Raw genomic sequence first — 20,852 nt, 5'->3', positions numbered from 1 at the left:
GGAGGAAATGCTGGACATCATTGGTCATTAGGATGGGAAGAGTGAGGAGCTCACAGCTATATGACGACACAATTAAATATCAGCAACCCGCATGTTATATGGTGCTTAGTTATGTTAACTTGATTTCAACAATGAGTGAAATATTATCATCTTCATAATTAAATTCATTTTGTGTCCCTATGCAACAAGACCTGGACAACAGTTTGGGTCGCCCTGATAAGTAGTAATTAACATATGTGTCATGCATGTGCCAGGCAATGACCATCTCTGACAAGAGAGAATCTAACCATCTCCCATTGACATTCAATGGTTGATTGTTCGGGATTAAAGGGGGTCCTAATTGTTTTACTGAGAAGAAGGTGCAAGGTGTTTACACTTGGAGACAATGGCAGCAGCCGGTGTGCGTGATACATGTTAAAAAATTCAGCTTTGGCAAGAATTGTCCGATCACTGTGGCCGTATACAATTCTGTTTGGTTTATCTTACATTGGAAAGCAGGCGAAATTAGGTTAAACCCAACTTAACACCATATTATTTGACTCTTTTTGCAGCAGTATGAGCCATGTACAAAATTGCCATTCTGCAAGTAATAACAGGAACTACAATTAGCATTTTTGCAGTGCTTTTAATGTAGCAAAATGCCTCAAGGTGCTTCATGGGACCATTATTAAACAAAATTAGCACAAATCTATATAACGGGATTTTAGACTGGATGACCAAAGAGATATGTTTTAAAGAGCATCTTAAATGAGGAAAGCAAAGTGGAGAGATTTAGATAGAGAGTGATTGTAAAAGAAATGCAGCGAGTGGGAATTTGGGCGAGTTGGAAGGAGCTGCTGCTTTTTTGCCTCCAATACTTGCAGCGGTTTGTGCAAACTGGTGACAAATAAAAAGTAACGCAGTTTGTCCAGTGCTTAGCACAAGGATTGTGCAGGAAAGGAAAAAGCAATCCAAAAATAAACTAGAAGAAGAAATATATAATATAAATATTACAGATTAAAGGTATGGCAGAGAAGGTTCTGAGGGTGATTTCCAGCCTGCATTCACAGTCGGGGATAATTGTGTTTCTCAATTTTCCACGCCCCTCACCAGTGACATCATGAGGTTCATGCCCACAAAGGGCGAGAACCTCATTCTAATGGATTCTAATCAATTTGAATATAATTAGCCAGCCCCCCCCCCCCCCCCCCCCCCCCCCCCCCGCCATCATATGATTCCTCCTCACTGAATATTCAAAACTCACCAAACCTCCAGGGCGCAAAGGTATGTCTAGCCCCCAGGGGGGAGGGGCATGCCTGGCCAATGCCCTGGCTCTACCCTCTGGCACAGGTTGGCACTGCCAGGTTGCACCACCAGGGAACCTGGCAGCGCCAATTTGTGCCAGGGGGCTGTGCCAGGGGCAAGCTCTCTGGGGGGCAACATGGGAGGGTTGCATTATATGTGGTGGTGGGGGTGGGGGAGTTTGCCAAGGCCATTGAAGGGGGAACCTGCAGGCACAGTGGTGGAGCGCACAGTGAAGGGGAGAACGCTGGTGATACTCCCGCAGTGATGGTGGGGAGGGGAGAGAGCGCATTGATTGTGGGGTGTGGGGGGAAGAGACCATGATGATGGGGGCGGGGGGCAGGAGAAGGTGGAGGTGGGTGGGGAGCCCCATGATTGTGGGGGATGGAGGGGAGTTGGGGAGTCCTGGGACCAGGGCCCTACAAGAAAGGGCAAAAAGGGAAGTTGCAAGGACTTCAATATTGACAGATTAAGTGAATGTGCAAAACTGTGGCAAATGGATTTCAATGCAGACAAATATGAGATCATATCATTTGGATCTAAAATGGATCTAGAACGGCGTATTTTATAACTGGTGAAAAACTTGAAACAGTGGAGATCCAAATAGACTTTGGTGTTACACAGATTCTTAAAATGTCACGAGTTGGTGCAGCAAAATAATCAAAACTAATGGCATGCTGGCCTTTACATCTAGAGGATCACAATACAAAGTGGGAGAAGTATTTCTTCAGCTATACAAAACCCTAGTTATACCGCACCTGGAGCACTGTGAACAGTTCTAGGCACCACACTGTAGGAACAATGTGTCATTCTTGCTAGGATAACTGGTCTAGGATAATTATACTGTGGCTCCACGAGGAGAGATTACACAAACTAGAGTTTATTCCTTTCAATTTAAGGGGTGATTTGGTTGGAAGCTTTCAAAATACCAAATGGAAGAGATAGGGTAGATCAAAATAAACTGGGCTGGATTTTCCGCTGTCGGGATGCTCCGTTTTGCCGGCGCCCGGGGTTTTTCCGACGGTGTGGGGCTGCCCGACAATGGGAAACTCCATTGACCAGCCGGCGAAATGGAGCATCCCGCCGGCGTGCTGAACCAGACATCTGGCGCGGCGGGACGGAGAATCCAGCCCACTATGTCTGCTCATTGTGGAGTCGAGGACCAGGGAGCATAGTCTAAAAATTAGAGCCAGACCTTTCAGGAATTAACTGCAGGACCACTTTGATACACAAAGGGTGGTAACAGTTTGGAACTCTCTTCCACAAATGGCAATTGATGCTGAAGCAATTATTAACAGTAAATCTGAGATTGATATATTTTTTCAACCAAAAATATTCAGTGATAGGAGGCAAAAGCAGGTATATGGGGCCTGGTTTCAGAGCAGCCATAATTTCATTTACTGGTTGAACAAGCTCGATGAGCTAAATGACTTATTCATGTTCCATTGTTCCTATGAGTGTACCAGAGAGGTTTAGGGAGGGAATTCCAGAGTTTAGGGACTCGGCAGCTGAAGGCACAATTGCCAATGGTGGAGTGATTGAAATCAGGGATTCGCAAGGGGCCTTTATTGGAAGAATGCAGTGATCTCAGGGAGTAGTAGGCTTAGAGGAGTCTACAGAGATATGAGCGGCAATGCCCTGAAGGGAGTTGAAAACAGATGAGAATTTTAATATCATATTTTTATTCGGTGCTCTTACCATGGTTTTGTGTTCCATTCAAATGATTAGGATCCTTTAAAAAAAGACCAAAAATAGTTTTGAAAATAAATTTGTGAAAATCAGCTGTCCAAATTTAATAATCCATTTGAATCTGTTTTGCATCTTTTTGTACAGAATGGCAGCTCCACCTTTAAGTACAGCGATTGTGTATATCAGAGAACTATTTGATAGCTCTATGCATGTTTCTTTAAATTGTTCTCTCCTTGATTTGCATAAATTATTGTCTGAATGAAAACTACTTTTCGAAAATTCTAGACAATGTTTTTTAGCTGACTCTGCAGTGCAATATTACTTTTTATGTTGTAAAAAAGTTTGGTAATTCTGTACAAAGTTAGATTCAAAACAGTATCCAAAAGGAATTACAGTAGTCACACATTTGCTAAATTAATATTTCAGACGAAATTCAAATATTGAGGTTATAAATATGATAGTAACGTTTAAGGGGCATCTTGACAAATACATGAATAGGATGGGAACAGAAAGATATGGACCCCGGAAGTGCAGAAGATTTTAGTTTACCTGGGCAGTATGGTCGGCACAGGCTTGGAGGGCCGAAGGACTTGTCCCTGTGCTGTACTTTTCTTTGGTCTTTGTTCTTAATGGGGATGAACTTCATTACCAATTAATTTCAAAATGTTTTTGAAATATGTCCTGTAAATGCTGATGAGGTGTATTTTGAAGTTGCTGAGCTAGCAGACTCACGGTCATGGAGCGACAGACAGATATACTAGAAAATTCATCTTCTGGCTTCTGAAGAGGAAATTGTAAATTCAATTAGGCATGTGCTTCAGTCACAGAGGCAAGAGACATTGGGCTGAACTTTAATCATAGAACCATAGAGTCTCTACAGTGCAAAAGGAGGCCATTTGGCCCATTGACTGCGAATGAGCACTCGACCCATGCCCACCCCGCCTTATCCCCGTAGCTCACCTAACCTGCAGATCCCTGGACACTAAGGACGACTCATCTTGGCCAATCCACCTACCCTGCACATCTTTGGACTGTGGGAGGAAATCAGAGCACCCGGAGGCAACCCACGCAGACACGGGGAGAACATACAAACTCCACACAGACATTGACCCAAGGCCGGAATCGAATCAGGGTCCCTGCCGCTGTGAGGCAGCCCTGCTAACCACTGTGCCACCATGCTGAAAGCTAATCTGAAAGCCTGCGTGGGCTTTGAAACAAGTGGGGTATTAAAACCAGGAAAAACATCAATGCATCAGGAGGATGGCTCTAAACTACCAACGTCAGCACTACTTGTGCATTTTAGGCTGCATACACACAAGCCACTCAGGAGAAGCAGGCTGTTAGTTACCATATGTTAATCACTCAATTAGAGTGATATTAACATTGGCTTGTTACTTTAATGGAAGCTCAGGATGCCATTTCAAGTGCTGGCAGGCATCTGCATCCTCCGAGAAGCCCTACTGTCTACCAGTGGCTCTCAAAGTCACCTTCACCCGTAATGTTTTTTGCCTCCAGATTCTTGCAAGACATTGCAGGAGACATGTCCAGGTTCACCCAAATGGCAGCCCTCAAATGCATAAAGCAGGTGACTAGTTGTTTGCCAGGCCAGCAATTAAGTCAATTCTGTCACTGATGTGGCAATCTGGACACCCCCGGAACAACCAGGACTATTCAGGGACCACAAGGGCTTCCAATTCATCAATGTACATCTGGTGTGCAACCACAATAGGATAATTATGCAAGTGTGTACAAGATCCCCAGGTGACTGCAATGATGCTGTCATCGTACGACAGTCAAGTTCCCCAATCTCCTTGCACCTGGAAACAAACTTAATGGGGTGGCCAGTAGGCAACAAGAATACTTACTGCAAACTTAGCTTCTGGCATCTGTCAGAAACCTGACTACTGAAGCCCAATAGTGCCACAATAAAATATATATGTGTGACTGAACAGGCTAGTGGCATACTGAAGAAGCACTTCATGTAACTGAACAGACCTGGATGTACCCTTTAGTATGCACCAGTTAGGGACTCCAGAATGGTTGTGATGTGCTATGTTCTGCATAACATTGCACAACAGCTAGGCTTGGACCTACCGGAAGACCAAGACAAAGAACTCAGGTGCTCCTCAGCCAAATCAGACAGTAAGGAACAAGAGGAGGAGGATGGTGATGAAGGCAATGCACCACCAGGGATATCCTTATTAATACAAGGTTCCCTTCAACTGCAGTCCACAGATGTGCAGATTCGGTGGATTGGCCATGCTAAATTGTCCCTTAAGTATCCAGGGATGCGCAGGTTAGGTTACGGGGTTGAGGGGATGGGATGGGGGAGTGGGCCTGCGTGGGGTGTTCTTTCGGAGGGTTGGTGCAGACTTGATGGGCAAATGGCCTCCTGCTGCACTGTAGGGATTCTATGATTCTATGATACAGCAGTGGATTTATGTCATAAGAAAATGCAAATGCCACCTTTCTTGCTCTCCTCATCCCCTCACAATGCCACTGACCCAAAGAGTTCTGCAACAGACCAATGACCTCTTTGACAATTACCCCGTTTATTCCCAACAGTTCATGTCCTCACATTCATCATCAACCAACTTGGATGGCCATTTATCACTCAGCCCCCATGAATGGGCAAAATGGCAAAATTATGAAAAAGAATAACATTTATGTTCTGTAAATAAAAAACAGAAACTTAACAAAACATAGGGTGCGGTCGAACCAAATGGGAACTATGTCCCACAGCGAGCACGTTTAGTCACGTGTTTCCAGGCGCTCGCACTGCCGAGAAATGTAACGTTATTAAATATGACACCGGTTAGATACAGATGTTTAGCGGGGAATGAGTGGCCGAGGCCACACTTAGTACCGTTTCCTGCACTAAGCGCCACTCGCTGAAACTCCTCAGTTTAGCGAGAAATTGGGATGCCATTTTGTAATGGTGTCCTGATCTCCCGAACCTCCAACGTAACCCCCAACCCCGCCCCCCCCCCCCCCCCAATCCCCCCCGCAACATCAACTCACTGTAAGTGGGTCCCAGGGGGCCCATGCAAAGCCCCCCCCTAAACCAGCGTAGAGCACCCCCCAGCCCGATAACCACCATGTAAAGAATGCCAGCTTGGCAACTTGGCAGTGGTTGGAGGGGATAGATCCCAACACCTTGGTTACCTCAGGGAGCTGCATATTAGAGTGAGACTAGCTGTCTCGCTCGAATATGAAGATTTGCCAGAAAGTCATCCCCCCCACAATGGGCGGGCTTCACATCTCAACGTCTCTCATCTCCCAATGCGTGGCGAGCCGGGTGGATCCCAGGAGTAGGGTCTCCCGGCAGTTACTGGCTACGTTGCACCGCAGCGCTCTGCTTTTCAGGAGCAGTGTGGCCAGTAGATCGTGCCCATAATATTATTGATTTCTCATGTGCATACCCTCGTACAAAGCCTAAAAATGTTTCTTGCTACTCCTATATGGTTTCGGCAGGGGTAGATGTATGCTGCTCTGATCCCTGCTCTTGACTGACAGGTTGTTTTGGCCTACGTTATCTGGGTAGTGGAGCTCTTGAAGGCTCTACCAAAGACTGCCTGTCCAGAGACAGACTCAATCATTGGGTGATGAGGCGAGCATGTTGGGCACTGAGTAAGGGTGAGCTGTTGATGAAAAATCAAAGTGCTTCAAATGAAATTCCCACTTCAATATCCCATTTCTCCATTATCCCAGCCACACTTCACTGCTGCCATTGTGCTGGGGCAGATTTTGTGCAGACCAAGATTGTCCTATAAAACCAAGATTAAAGTATCTGTCAATCAGTCAAAGGAATCAGACATGTTGGTGTCCAGAGTCTGCATGGTGGTTGTCCAAATCTGCATTGACCTATGTGCTGGGCATATTTGATGGTCTAGGGCCTTGGCCAATCTGTCCATGGAAGAAGACATTGGCCAGGATTCCCCGTTTGAGAGACTAAGTGCTGATGCCGAGACTGAATGTACGTTGATGAAAGCGGTGCCAGTCCCACAGCGATTCAGGACCGTTTAATGGGCTAGCACCGGCCCCACCTGGAACTGGTGTAATTCCAATGCATGCCGGAGTATATACGATGGGGTCAGGATCGGTATTGGAGAGCCTGACAAGCAAGAGCTGCATATAAGCACTCCACCCCCTACACATCCTCATCCCAGCGAAGATGGCACTGATTGCGCTGGAGCATGCCCATCCCGTTGATGGGTCGGCTGGGGCAAGAGGGTATGGTGAGGGTGGCCTGGGGGGGGGGGGCGCTAAGTTCCCAGACCCAGTGGACAGTCAACGGCGTGCGCAGCCGCATGGCTGCCTTGCAGGCTGCGGCAATGGTGGACCTTGCCCAGCCAACCCAACCCCATGGCTCACCTCCTAACCACACCAAACTACTCCCCCCCGGCCTTGGCAGACGACCCCCGGCCAGTGGCACAATTGTCAGCACACTGTAGCACTGTTAGACACTGTTGTACCCCCTCCCACACCCTCAGCAGCCACTGCGCCTGTTCCCCAGTCTTAAATACAAGTAGAACAAAGAACAAAGAAATGTACAGCACAGGAACAGGCCCTTCGGCCCTCCAAGCCCGTGCCGACCATGCTGCCCGACTAAACTACAATCTTCTACACTTCCTGGGTCCGAATCCCTCTATTCCCATCCTATTCATGGATTTGTCAAGATGTCCCTTAAATGTCACTATCGTCCCTGCTTCCACCACCTCCTCCGGTAGCGAGCTCCAGGCACCCACTACCCTCTGCGTAAAAAACTTGCCTCATACATCTACTCTAAACCTTTCCCCTCACACCTTAAACCTATGCCCCCTAGTAATTGACCCCTCTACCCCGGGGAAAAGCCTCTGACTATCCACTCTGTCTATGCCCCTCATAATTTTGTAGACCTCTATCAGGTCGCCCCTCAACCTCCTCCGTTCCAGTGAGAACAAACCGAGTTTATTCAACCTCGCCATCAGTAATTTCTCCTGATAGAAGTGGAGGCCCACAGAATGCTGGAATGGGCCCGTTAATGATATGCCAAAGGTAGTTACTGTACAATTTGCTTAGAGAGACCACTGCCACACGTGTGGTTCATGCACCGCGTCGGGTGCCGGCACCCCTCAAGTACCGCCTCAAGCAGCAGCTGCAAGACCTCCAGGACCAGGGCATTGTTTCTAAGGTCACTGGACCCACGGAGTGGGTTAATTCCATGGTCTGTGTCAAAAAATACGTCAGGGGAACTTCGCATTTGCATCGACCCCAAAGATTTGAACAGGAACATCATGAGGGAACACTACCCTATACCTAAACGAGAAGAGCTCACCAGCGAAATGGCTCATGCCAAGTTTTTCACAAAGCTGGATGCCTCCAAGGGGTTTTGGCAAATACAGCTGGACGCGTCTAGTCGAAAGTTGTGTACATTTGACAGCCCGTTCGGTCGCTACTGTTACAACCGGATACCCTTTGGCATCATCTCCGCCTCGGAAGTGTTCCACCGCATAATGGAGCAAATTATGGAGGGCATCGATCGGAGGTACGTCAATGATATTATTATTGTGATGTGGAGATGCCGGCGTTGGACTGGGGTGAGCACAGTACAAAGTCTTACAACACCAGGTTAAAGTCCACCAGGTTTGTTTCGATGTCACTAGCTTTCGGAGCGCTGCTCCTTCCTCAGGTGAATGAATTTGTCTATATATGTGTTTCTGGAACAGACCTCTTCATTCACCTGAGGAAGGAGCAGCGCTCCGAAAGCTAGTGACATTGAAACAAACCTGTTGGACTTTAACCTGGTGTTGTAAGACTTCTTACTATTATTATTGTGGTGTTGGGCGTTCTGACACACAGATTAGCCAACACAGTTGTATTTGGTACAACGCTGTTTTATTTAAACTTACTATATACAGTTTTGTCTTGATACTCTGCACATGGGGATTCCCTGTTTGGGATGTTGAATCAGGTTGTGTCGATGTCCTTGTCCCCAGACCTACTGTCCACCAGGTGTCGTGTTTGTGCTTTTATATGGTTCCTGTCTTTGTGTGTGATTGGTTGTGGTGTTGTGTGTTCTGATTTGTCTGTTGGTGTGTCCATCATGATGTGTGTGTTTGAATATCATGACATCCCCCCTTTTTACAAAGATATGTGCCTACGTGGTAATAAATATAATCGTGTCATGAGTGTCTCTAAGAGTGTGTGTGTGTGTTGTGTACAGCATGTGCATATGACGTAACTATGTACATGGGGCGATGTCGGGTGCGTCACATTAACAAGGTTGTACCATAACAGAACATGAATGCGAAAGATAAAAAAACTTGAACAGTGGTCCAGTCAGACGATATCTGGAACGATAAACAACAGGTTATAATACAGTAGTGTTTAACTTTTTAAACATATGAACGGTGTTATAAGTCCAGTCTAATGGGCTTGCGACGAGTTCGGGTTGACCATTAGGGTGGCACACCACTCATCGGCTGGATTGATGGCATTGACCTTGTTGACATTGATGACGGAAACGCGGAAGGCATCCTGGTCATCTGCATCACTTAACTGGAAGTCTTGATGCGTGGGCTGGACGGTCCTGACTTGTCTGCGAGATTGTCGGGGATGTGCAGGATCCATGGGTTGAGCCGCACGACAGTGGGCAGCATAGTGGCCCATCTTGCCACATCGGAGGCACTGTCGGTTTTTAGCAGGACATTGCCCTTTTAAATGTACAGCTCCACAATTGCCGCACGTCATGACGTCACGGCATTCGTTGCGCCACTGCGCATGCGCCTGCGCAGTGCGCCCCTCGATGTTGCCGTTATTTTTGGCGCGCACTAGCGCGGGAGACCGCGAAAAGCGCGGGAAGCGGCTGCTCTCGTCGGGGCCGCGGGTCGGGAAATAATCGACGGCCTGGATGCGTTCGGCGTCGTGGGCGGCCTGGCTTGCCGATTCGACGGCTGGGGACCCCCTCCATGCCAATTCGGACGCCTGAAATCGGGCAAAACGGCTGGTTGCATTCTCGTGGAGGACACAGGCTTCCACAGCAGACGCTAAGGTGAGGCCTTTTATTTTAAGAAGCTGCTGGCGTAGGCCAAAAACAATCTGGTCCCTGATCATGGACTCTGTGGTGCTGCCGTAACCGCAGGACTGCGCTAGAATTCGGAGGTGCGTCAAAAAGGGTTGAAAAAGCTCCTCCTTACCTTGCAGGCATTGCTGAAAGAGATATCTTTCAAAACTTTCATTCACTTCAACATTAAAGTGCTGGTCCAGCTTGAGGATGACCGTGTCATACTTGGATTGGTTTTCCCCTTCTTCGAACACCAGTGAGTTGAAAACGTCGAGGGCGTGCTGCCCTGCGTAGAAGAGGAGCAGTGCAATCTTCGTTTCATCCGAGGCACTCTGTTTCTCGTTGGCTCGGATGTACAGGTCAAATCGCTGCCTGAAGAGCTTCCAATTGGTACCAAGGTTCCCCGCGACTTGCAACGGCTGCGGTTTGTCGGTGCGGTCCATGTCCAGAATGGCAGTTTAGTTGGCAGGTATCGATCCATTCCTGTACCATGTGGTGTTGGGCGTTCTGACACACAGATTAGCCAACACAGTTGTATTTGGTACAACGCTGTTTTATTTAAACTTACTATATACAGTTTTGTCTTGATACTCTGCACGTGGGGATTCCCTGTTTGGGATGTTGAATCAGGTTGTGTCGATGTCCTTGTCCCCAGACCTACTGTCCACCAGGTGTCGTGTTCGTGCTTTTATATGGTTCCTGTCTTTGTGTGTGATTGGTTGTGGTGTTGTGTGTTCTGATTTGTCTGTTGGTGTGTCCATCATGATGTGTGTGTTTGAATATCATGACAATTACCTGGTCCATAACTCCTCAGGAGCACATCGATCACCTCAAGCGAGTATTCCACAGGATTCATGAGCATGGCCTCCGACTCAATTGAGCTAAATGCTGATTCGGTCAAGCAAAAATAAAGTTCCTTGGCGACAATATTTCGCAGTTCAGTGTGCAGCCAGATGCAGACGCGATCAACGCCATGAAGACCCCGGAGGACAAGAAGGCGGTCCTCCGCTTCCTAGGGATGGTCAATTTCCTTGGGAAGTTTATCCCCAACCTTGCATCACACACCACAGCTGTCCGCAAACTTGTCAAAAAAACTACGGACTTCCAGTAGCTCCCCGCTCATGAGCAAGAGTGGCGTGAGCTCAGGGCGAAACTCACCAAGGCCCCGGTACTGGCGTTTTTCGACTCCGCCAAGGAGATGAAGATCTCCACCGACGCGAGCCAGGCGGGACGAATCCTCCTCCTGGGCCCCAGTCGCATATGCCTCTAGAGCCATGACGCCTACTGAGCAACAATATGCTCAGATTGAAAAAGAATGCCTGGGCCTCCTCACAGGGATTGACAAATTCCATGATTACGCGTATGGACTCCCCAAATTCACGGTCGAGACAGACCACAGGCCATTGGTTCACATCATCCAAAAAGACCTCAATGATATGACGGCACGGCTGTAACGTATCCTCCTCAAACTCCGCCGCTACGATTTCGACCTGGTCTACATCCTGGGCAAAGAGCTCATCGTGGCCGACGCACTCTCTCGATCCATCACCACGACGTGTAAGCAGTCGGACTTTGTCTGTCAGATAGACGCTCTGGTGAAGTTTTGTGCATCCAACTTTCCGGCCACTGATGAAAGGGTCGTGCAAATTCATCAGGAGACGGCCAGGAATCCTTTACTCCAGCGGGTAATGCGACATCTCACGGATGGTTGGCAAAAGGGGCAGTGGCCCCAGTTTTATAATATAAAGGATGATCTAGCGGTAATGGACGGCATATTAATGAAGCTGGACAGGATAGTAATCCCACAGAGCATGCGAGAGCTGGTCCTCGGCAAAATCCACGAGGGTCACCTGGGGGTCGAAAAGTGTCGCCCTCGAGCCCGAGAGGCAGTATATTGGCCAGGCATCAGTCAGGATATCACCAACACGGTCCTCAATTGCCCATTGTGTCAAAGGTTCCAGCCGGCTCAGCCCAAAGTGTCAAAGGTTCCAGCCGGCTCAGCCCAAAGAGACTCTACAGCCGCATGAACTGGTGTCCTCCCCATGGTCCAGAGTTGGTATTGACCTCTTTCATTCAAAGGGCCGAGACTATGTCCTCCTCGTGGACTACTTTTCCAACTACCCCGAAGTGGTAAGACTGACTGACCTCACATCAGCAACGGTCATCAAGGCATGCAAAGAGACTTTTGCCCGTCATGGCATTCCACTTACTGTTATGACTGATAATGGCCCTTGTTCTTCAGCCAGGAGTGGACGGATTTTGCCCGGCTGCACAATTTTACGCGCGTCACTTCAAGCCCCCACTACCCCCAGTCGAATGGGAAGGCTGAAAAGGGGGTCCACATTGTTAAAAGACTGTTGTGCAAAGCTGCTGACTCGGGTTCGGATTTTAACCTGGCGCCGTTAGCCTATCGGGCGACTCCTTTGTCCGCTGGCCTGTCCCCAGCACAGTTGTTAATGAACCGCACACTACGGACGACGGTGCCGGCTAGCCACATCCCAGATCTTCCGGTCCTGCAGAGGCTGCAACAGTCTCGGGATCAATGCAAGGCGGCGTACGATGCCCACGCCACAGATCTCCCTGCTCTGGCTCCTGCTGACCGAGTTTGTGTTCAGCTACCTGACGGTGGCCGGTCTGCCACGGCTGTGGTGGTTAAGCAAGTGGCCCCGAGATCGTTCCTCGTTCGCATGCATGGTGGCTCCTTTCTTCGGCGTAATAGGTGGGCACTGCGGCTACTTCCACGCCCGCCACCTGAACGTGATGTCCCGCCTCGCATGCTGGTTCCTCAGGACGCGCTTTCCACGAGGCCACCGATCTGCCAGTTCTTTTACCGACCTCTACATTGGAGGCAGTTCCGCCCGTTCAAGTGCAGGCGGCCCCTGACCCACCCTTGAGGCGGTCAACCAGAATTTGTCGCCCACCTCAGAGACTGAATGTTGCATTACCTTGTGATCCGTTTGCACATCTGTACATATTGTTTCTTCCTTATTTGTTATCTGCCCTCCATCTGCACTAGACACCTTCCCATGTGAATATGTTAACATATTTTGTATATAGTCAGGTTCCTGTACATACACACTCACTATTTATTGACCTACACACATTTTTTAATAAGTAAAAAAAAAAGTGGGGGGGAGATGTCATAACATCACACAGGTATATGATGATGCACAGACAGGCAGTGATTGACACGCAGGATGACCAGTAAACACACAGAACACAGCAGCCCATCACCAGACAGGACACGACCACTATAAAGCCAGAGGGCACTAGTTTTCCCACTCTCTTGGGATGCAGCCTCTGAGACAGTCAGAGCCCGTGAGCAGCAACTAGAACATACACCATGTGGTAGTAAGATAGTCTGGTCAGGTTAGCCTCAGGTCTCCAGTCAAGTCAACATAGTGTCAACCCACAGTTAAAGTATGTATGATATTTAAGAGTTCAATAAAATCGAGTTGCATTTCTTCAAGTGTTGGAAGCCTGTCTCTCTCACTGCTGGAGTAAACACAGTCCTCGCAGACCCGGCATACCCAACACATCAGGATATCCCCCCTCTGACCCCTCACAGTCCTCAGCAGCATATTCACGGAAGCATCCATGAAGCCAGGCACACCCTTTGCTTGCCTCGACTCCATTGCAGCATTTCCAGTCCCCTCACAGGCAATTCCAACTCCTTCAACTTGAATGTTTGGCGTGTAGCTTTAAACACTGGATTAAAATTATGCCATATGGGTCCATATCGCAATTAGATGAAAGACCTGGGAGTAAAATTATAATGAGGTGACTGAATAAAACGTCACATGCTTAACATATTTCTGGCTTTCCCATGCGCTATTGGACTGCTTCCCATTCACCCACCCACTCCTGTCTCTGCACATGAACATGCAGTCTGCTCCTTCATATAGTGTGCAGATCATAGTTGTTGCACAGACAAAGAAAACTAAGCTTTATTTCATTTAGAATTTAATAAATAATGATTTATCTGCCAGATGTTCATAAAATATATTTTTTAACCTAATAAGGGGTTATAACCATGTCTCCCCTAAATCTGCCACTAGTTACATGAATATGGAAATTAGATAGTGGTAATTTTATGAGTTAATGCTCCCGTTGGGTAAAATTCATCGTCAGCAGCAAAATTTGTATAAATTACCTCTTGTGTGCACTGGTTTCAAACAACAATCTTGCAATTATATGGCTCCCTTAACAGCCTAAAATATTCCAAGGTGTTTCAACGGAATTTGAAAGCAAAGCACAAAGAGATATTAGGATAGATAGTCTATAGCTTGGTAAAAGGAGCATCTTAAAGGAGTAGCAATTAAGGGAGAGAATTCCAGAGGTTCGCACTTGAGTAACTGAAGGCATGGTTGCTAATGTTGCAGTGAAGTAAACTGCGGATGTGCAGAGATCTTGGAGGGTTGGACTGAAGGTGATTAGAGATATGGAGGGGTGAAGCCATGGAGGGATTTGAAAACAAGGATGAGAATTTTAAAATCAAGATACTGTTGGACCAGGAGCCAATGCAGCTGGGTGAGCACAGGGATGACACATGTGTCCCTCTCCAAACTACACATATCCTATCTCATATATTCATTCTGTCACAGTACTCTGGACACTTTGAAGACGGTCAATAAAATAAGTCTGATCTCTGCATTATGGCATCATCACATACAATAATTGTTTACTGCAGATAATTGGTAAAATGAAGAGCAAAGCATTTATGGTAAAGTACTGGGTTAAAAGATGAATGAGGGGCACCACAGTGGCACAGTGGTTAACATTGCTGCCTCACGGCATCAAGGTCCCAGGTTCGATCCCGACCTGGATCACTGTCCGTGTGGAGTTTGCAAATTCTCCGTGTGTTTGCGGGGGTTGGGACCCCACAACCCAAAGATGTGCAGGGTAGGAGGATTGGCCACGCTAAATTGCCCCTTAATTGGAAAAAATGAAATGGGTATTCTAATTTTTTTTTAAATATGAATGAGAATTCTGACGATATTATTTGTGCATTTGTTAATATTTGTGCAGTAGGTATATTGGGAAATAGGTGGGCAGGGTGACAGTGGGCGATCCAATAAATATTTATGGTTGGACCTTGTCCCGTGTGCTGTGTGAAAATGGTCTACCTCAATCTATTGTGTTAACAAAGGTGATATCACAGGTCACAAGACTATGGCAAGCCACAGTACTCGAAAGGCAACACTGCATAAAGGCATATCTCCAAACATTCCCTTTTCATAAAAAGAGAAAACAGATTGCACACACTGTCAGTTAAATTTACCCACATCCATGGTCCGTAATGAAAGTCATCACAGACAAACATATTTTCCCCAGTCTTTTCTGGGATGTCATGACTGGTTCTTTATCTTGCTTAGCTTGATGTTTCTCACAAGCATCGCACTGGCTGATATGGTCCTTCATCTCATTGCTCATATTTGACCAGGAGAGCACTTCTCTTGCCTTCCTCAGACTGTGATGTGGCGATGCCAGCATTGGTCTGGGGTGGGCACAGTAAGAAGTCTTACAATACCAGGTTAAAGCCCAACAGGTTTGTCTCAAATCACTAGCTTTTGGAGCCCAGCCCCTTCATCAGGTGAATGAAGAGGTGGGTTCCACAAACACATATAGAGACAAATTCAATGATGCAAGATGATACTTTCAATGTCTGTCTTTGCAGGTAATCAAGTCTTTACAGGTCCAGACGGAGCAACTGGAGAGAGGGATAATCACAGGTTGAAGAGGTGTGAATTGTCTCAAGCCCGGGCAGTTGGTAGGATTTCGCAAACCCAGGCCAGATGGTGGGGGGGTGAATGTAATGCGACATAAATCCAAGGTCCCGGTTGAGGCCGTACTCATGCGTGCGGAATGTGGCTATAATTTTCTGCTCGGCGATTCTGCGTTGTCGCGTGTTCTGTAGGCCGCCTTGGAGAACGCTTACCCGAAGATCAGAGGCTGAATGCCCTTGACTGTTGGAGTGTTGGGACGGCCTCAGGATGTTACCCGAAGGTCCTCTCCCGAAGCTCCGTCCCGGATGGATCGAGTTCCCAACCGTGCGGGGGACTGTGGTCTCAGCGGTCAGAAACCCGGCGTGGCGGCTGCGGATTGTGTCCAGCACCGCCAACAGTCGGGCGGGAGCCATGCTGCTAGCCGGGTGGGCTTCGGCGAGAGCTGGGGTGACTGGTGGGGGGTGGCCCGGTGATGGCGAGGGGGTGTCTAGGGTGGCACTATCTGGCAGGTCGGGTCCGTGTACAGCCGGCACCATGTTGTACGGCGCGACCACTGCAGGTCATCACCGTGCGCATGCATGGCCACGGACCCAGCAACTCTCCAAGCGTTAATATCGGGAAGGCCGTGCGTTTTACAGTCGGAGGATCGGCGCTGGGGCCGCGCCAATTTTTCCCGCGAAAAATGCCATGGATCCTCCGGACATGGCCAGGAAATTGGAGAATCCAGCCCACTGAATTGCTTCCAGCTGGTAGCGCAAATCATGTGCAATTCACCTCCAGCAGGGGAACATGGGGCAGAATTCTCCGTTAGTCGATGCTGAAATCTGGACATGCGATTGGGCGTAGATTTGACACCAAATCGCGATTCTTCGTTATCTTTAAAATGGCGTCAATGCGATTCACTTCGCACGTACAGTAGACACCGTTCGCATGTCATTACCGGGCACGACCCGGTATTCCTCGCCTCCGATGGGCCGAGTTCCCGATGGTGAGGTTCACTTGTGCTTTTAAAAATCATGAAACCGTTGTGGTTACTGCTGAGGGATAGAGAGAGGAAGTAGGACACAGAGAGGAGCGACTACAGGCTGCCAGCCCGGACACTGGCCATGCTGGTTGGAGTGGGGGGGCCCTGCCTTGACTGGGACGATGGGGGGGGTGGAGAGGCGGGAGGAGATAGATGGGGGAAACAGTCTGAGGGACCAGGGTGGCCCTCCCCACACGGGACTGGGGCAGTGCCCAGGCACAGAACGCCATTACAGTGGCCACCGTTCTGCCCACCCACCTTGGTCCCTGGTTCTGACCTGTGTCACTGGCTGTATGGGTACCCCCACCCATGCACCCCACCTCTCTGCCACACCATACCCCCCCGCCCCAACCCCTCCCCCCACCCCACCCCACCCAGCTGGCATCCACCAGCAGCCCGACCAGGGCAACACCCACAGTAGACCCTGGCAAAGGCAGTGCCAGCCAATGGCACCCCTGGCATCAGGGATGGGAGCCAGGGCCAGAAGTACCCAAGGTGCCAACCACCGACGGGCCAGTGGTGAGGGGGTGAGGGGGGGCGGGGAGCTGCAGGGAGGAATCCCACAGTGCCAACAGGGGCCACCGTGCAGCCTAGTGGACCTGGTTGGGCATGGGCATACCCACCATGCTAACATGTCGACCTTTAACTCCCTGCAGATAATGGATATTGGAATGCAACCAGTAATGGTGGCCTTCCTGCTAGTCGCCGCAGCCCTGGGGGATGCCCTGCAGCTGTACGAGCAAGAGCTCCTCGAGGAGGAGGAAAAAGCAGCAGCAGCGGAGTGGGCAACAGCGGAGCTTGCAGCAGTGTTAAGTGCAGCAGAGGGGGCAGATGGCAGCCGCCCAGGTTTGAGAGCTGTCTGTCTAACCGGCATGGGCCCCATCACCTCCTCCTCCCTCAGAGTGCCCAATGGCCCCTGGGCTACACCATGGAATGGGGGTGCGAGTGGAGCCATCACCTGAGCATCCCCCGCCATCTGCCTCTGTCAGTCCTGGAGGCCTGCTCTGGTCTCCACAAGGGTCTGCACATTCACGGCCATGGGGAACAGGGAGTGACCCAGCCCCCTCTGGGACTGCATCACATCACTTTCCGACTGTGCCACCACCCTGAGGGTCTGTGCCACATCAGCCAGTGAATGGGCCGCATCCCTCAGGGTGTGGGCCATGTCCCTCAGGGTGTTTCGGCCTGGGTGGCACACATGACCGGCACCACACCCAACTCCTGAGGCAGATGTAATCCTCCACCTGCCCGTGTAGTCCCCGGGTCTCTGACTCCATCTGCACTGTGGATTGGATTGGATATTCCAGGAGCCCGGGCTGCCTTCCGACCGTCCGTCCCCTCGGCTGCTCCTATCTCCACCTGCTGTCCCGGACTGACTGTGTGGTGCTCACCAGATAGTGTCCTCAGAGCCGATGCCCGACCGAGGTGATAGTCTTTGAGATGGTGGAGGGTGTTGGAGACAGCAGTGGTGGACAGTCAGTGTCCTCCTCTGACCCAAACTTCGTAGCATGCCACTGACCTCTGACTCAGTGACCTCCCTCTCCTCCGGGCCGCTGACCACGTCCAGTGCCCTCTGCTCAGGCATGGTGAAGAATCCCCGTTGGCGCCGAAATCGTGGGCTGTTGTGTTGCTCCGACCCCTCCAAAATGGCTTACTCGCAGAGTCGGCTGCACGGCGTCTCGACGGCCTCAGGATGCCCTCCCCTGATGTTCCGCCCCCAATGGGCCAAGTTCCCGGAGGTGTGGGACACGTGTGCTATTTGTTTCAGGAACCCAGCATGGCGGCTGCGAACTGAGTCCAGCGCCGCCACAATCGGGGGGGGTGGGGGAGGGGAGGGGGCAGGGCGGAACCATTCTGTGGGCAGGGGGACTTTGGCGGGGGCTGGGGGCACTGGTGGGGTGTGGTCCAGGGGTGGCGAGCCTGGTCAAAGGGGAACATTATTTGGCAGGCCGGGTCTGCGCGTGGCCGTGCCATGTTGCACGGTGCGGCCGCTGCAGCCACCGCCATGCGCATGCGGGGCCACGGAACCGGCAATTCTCCAGCTGTATCCACAGCTATAGGGGCTTTACGCTGCGTGCCTGCTAGCCCTCCACCAGACAGAGGATCAGTGGCGGATTTGCACTGTTTTTTTCAATGTGTGCAGCGGCCGCACCGTGTAACATGGCGCCGGCTGCTCGCAGACCCGGCCTGTAGAATAGTGCCCCCCCCTTTGGCCGGCTCGCACGCCCCGGACCACCCCCCCAACAGTGCCCCAGGCCCTGATAAAGTACCCTCTGCCCGCGGATCGGCCCACCCCTGACTATGGCGCCTCGGGACTGAGTCCGCAGCCGCCACGCCGAGTTTCCGACGCTCGAGGCCATGAGAGACCCATGCCGTCAGGAACTCGGCTGGTCGGGGGGGCGGGCCTCAGGCAACGTCCTGAGGCCGTCAATAGGTCAAGTACGCCGCTTTGGAAGGGGCGGAGCACCGCAAAAGCGACGCCGCTCCTGATTTTGTCAGGAACTTTGATTCTCTGGCCGATCGGCGAACGTGATTTTGACGTCGGTGACCGGAGAATCCAGCCCATGATGTTGCTTCAAGCACTGTGTCCATCTGACACATTAACTTGATGCTGCCCTTCTGCAGTCATCATTCCAAAAGTCACAAACGTTTTTGTTTCCTTGACACTTGATGGTGCCAACCTGCTCGATGGTGTAGAGTGATTAATCAGAATCAGCGGCCATCATCTCTCCAGCAACCATCTTTCTAATTTGACTTTCCTTCTTACCAACAAAACACAGTGTGCAAAGTGTTTCAGTTCCTTGCAGCTGCTTTCCCCATGCTGGTCAGGCATCCTTTTCTTTTGTCTGATGCCCTCAGCAATACTTATATCCAGAGATATGGCCTTGATCTTTCTACTGGTCCTTTTGTAAACAGTTCTTCCTTTTCTGGTTTAGCACAAGGCTAAATCGCTGGCTTTGAAAGCAGACCAAGGCAGGCCAGCAGCACGGTTCAATTCCCATACCAGCCCCCCTGAACAGGCGCTGGAATGTGGCAACGAGGGGCTTTTCACAGTAACTTCATTTGAAGACTACTTGTGACAATAAGCGACTTTCATTTTCATTTCTTGTGCTTGGGAGGCCTGAACAGCCTCTCAGCATTGAGCAAAGCTCATCACCTCTCCCATCAATACTCTTCAGCTGATTATTAACCACTTCAAACCTTCTGCACATGTCAAGGGCTATCTTGAGAGTAATATCTCAGTAGACATACTATCACGGCATGGTCCCTTGATCCGAAGACAATCATACCTTTGATCAGATCATCCTGCAGTTGGTCAAACTCACAAGATTCACCTTAATGTCTCAGTGAAATCAAATGCTGATCAATATTCTCCCTCTCTTCCTGAGCTCTGCCGTTGAACATTTTGTGTTAATAAAACACATTAATAGAGCATTCAAAGTCTTCGAAGGCATCCAAAATGTTATAAGGCTGGCTTCTCTGCTGCTCAGTGAGGCCCAAGGCGCAATACAGCTTGTAGCACCCTTTCCCCACCACTGACAACAGAAATGCTACTCTTATCTGTTTGCGATTCTTTGGTAGTTTCATACTTTCCAATTCATTCTCAAATCTGCCTTCATCTCTATAGGAGCAAAGACCGGAATATTCAAATCCACATTTACTCACTCAACTGTCATCCCAGGTTGAAGATTTAATTATTCTCCACTATTTTTCTCAGATTCGGGCACTCTTACAGCGAAAGAAGTCCACTCAGCTTCACCTGCTCACTCCTGACACCATGTTGCATGTGGTGTGTGAACATGGCTACTGCTTCAATCCATTGTTTTACCAAAGATGATCTCATAGGTCACATGATTACCACAAGCCACAGTAATCAAAAGGCAACAGAGCACAAAGGTATTTCTCCAAACAGACCTCATTTTGATATGCTAGGTGAACGTCCAGAACTGATATCGCTTCTCATGGATAGGTTGGCAGTTTGGAAAATCTAGTGGGTTGGCTGCCAGTATAAGGCATGGGCTGGATTCTCCGTTTTGGAGACTATGTCCCCACGCCGGCATAAACACTGTGGTCTTTTACGCCAGGA

General features: G+C 49.5%; 1 long non-coding RNA gene across 1 annotated transcript; it reads right to left on the bottom strand.

The window, feature by feature from the left end:
- Positions 1-2,953: 2,953 nt before the first annotated feature.
- On the bottom strand, positions 2,954-20,498 carry LOC140425771 (uncharacterized). The gene is made up of 3 exons (XR_011947992.1): positions 20,432-20,498; positions 3,520-3,750; positions 2,954-3,013 (listed from the first exon to the last, which is right to left on the bottom strand). It is a non-coding gene; the product is annotated as an uncharacterized lncRNA (long non-coding RNA).
- Between the last annotated feature and the right edge of the window lie 354 nt (positions 20,499-20,852).

The sequence above is a fragment of the Scyliorhinus torazame genome, chromosome 6, assembly GCF_047496885.1.
Source record: "Scyliorhinus torazame isolate Kashiwa2021f chromosome 6, sScyTor2.1, whole genome shotgun sequence".
NCBI lineage: Eukaryota > Metazoa > Chordata > Chondrichthyes > Carcharhiniformes > Scyliorhinidae > Scyliorhinus > Scyliorhinus torazame.
This window is presented reverse-complemented; position numbering and strand designations above follow the sequence as displayed.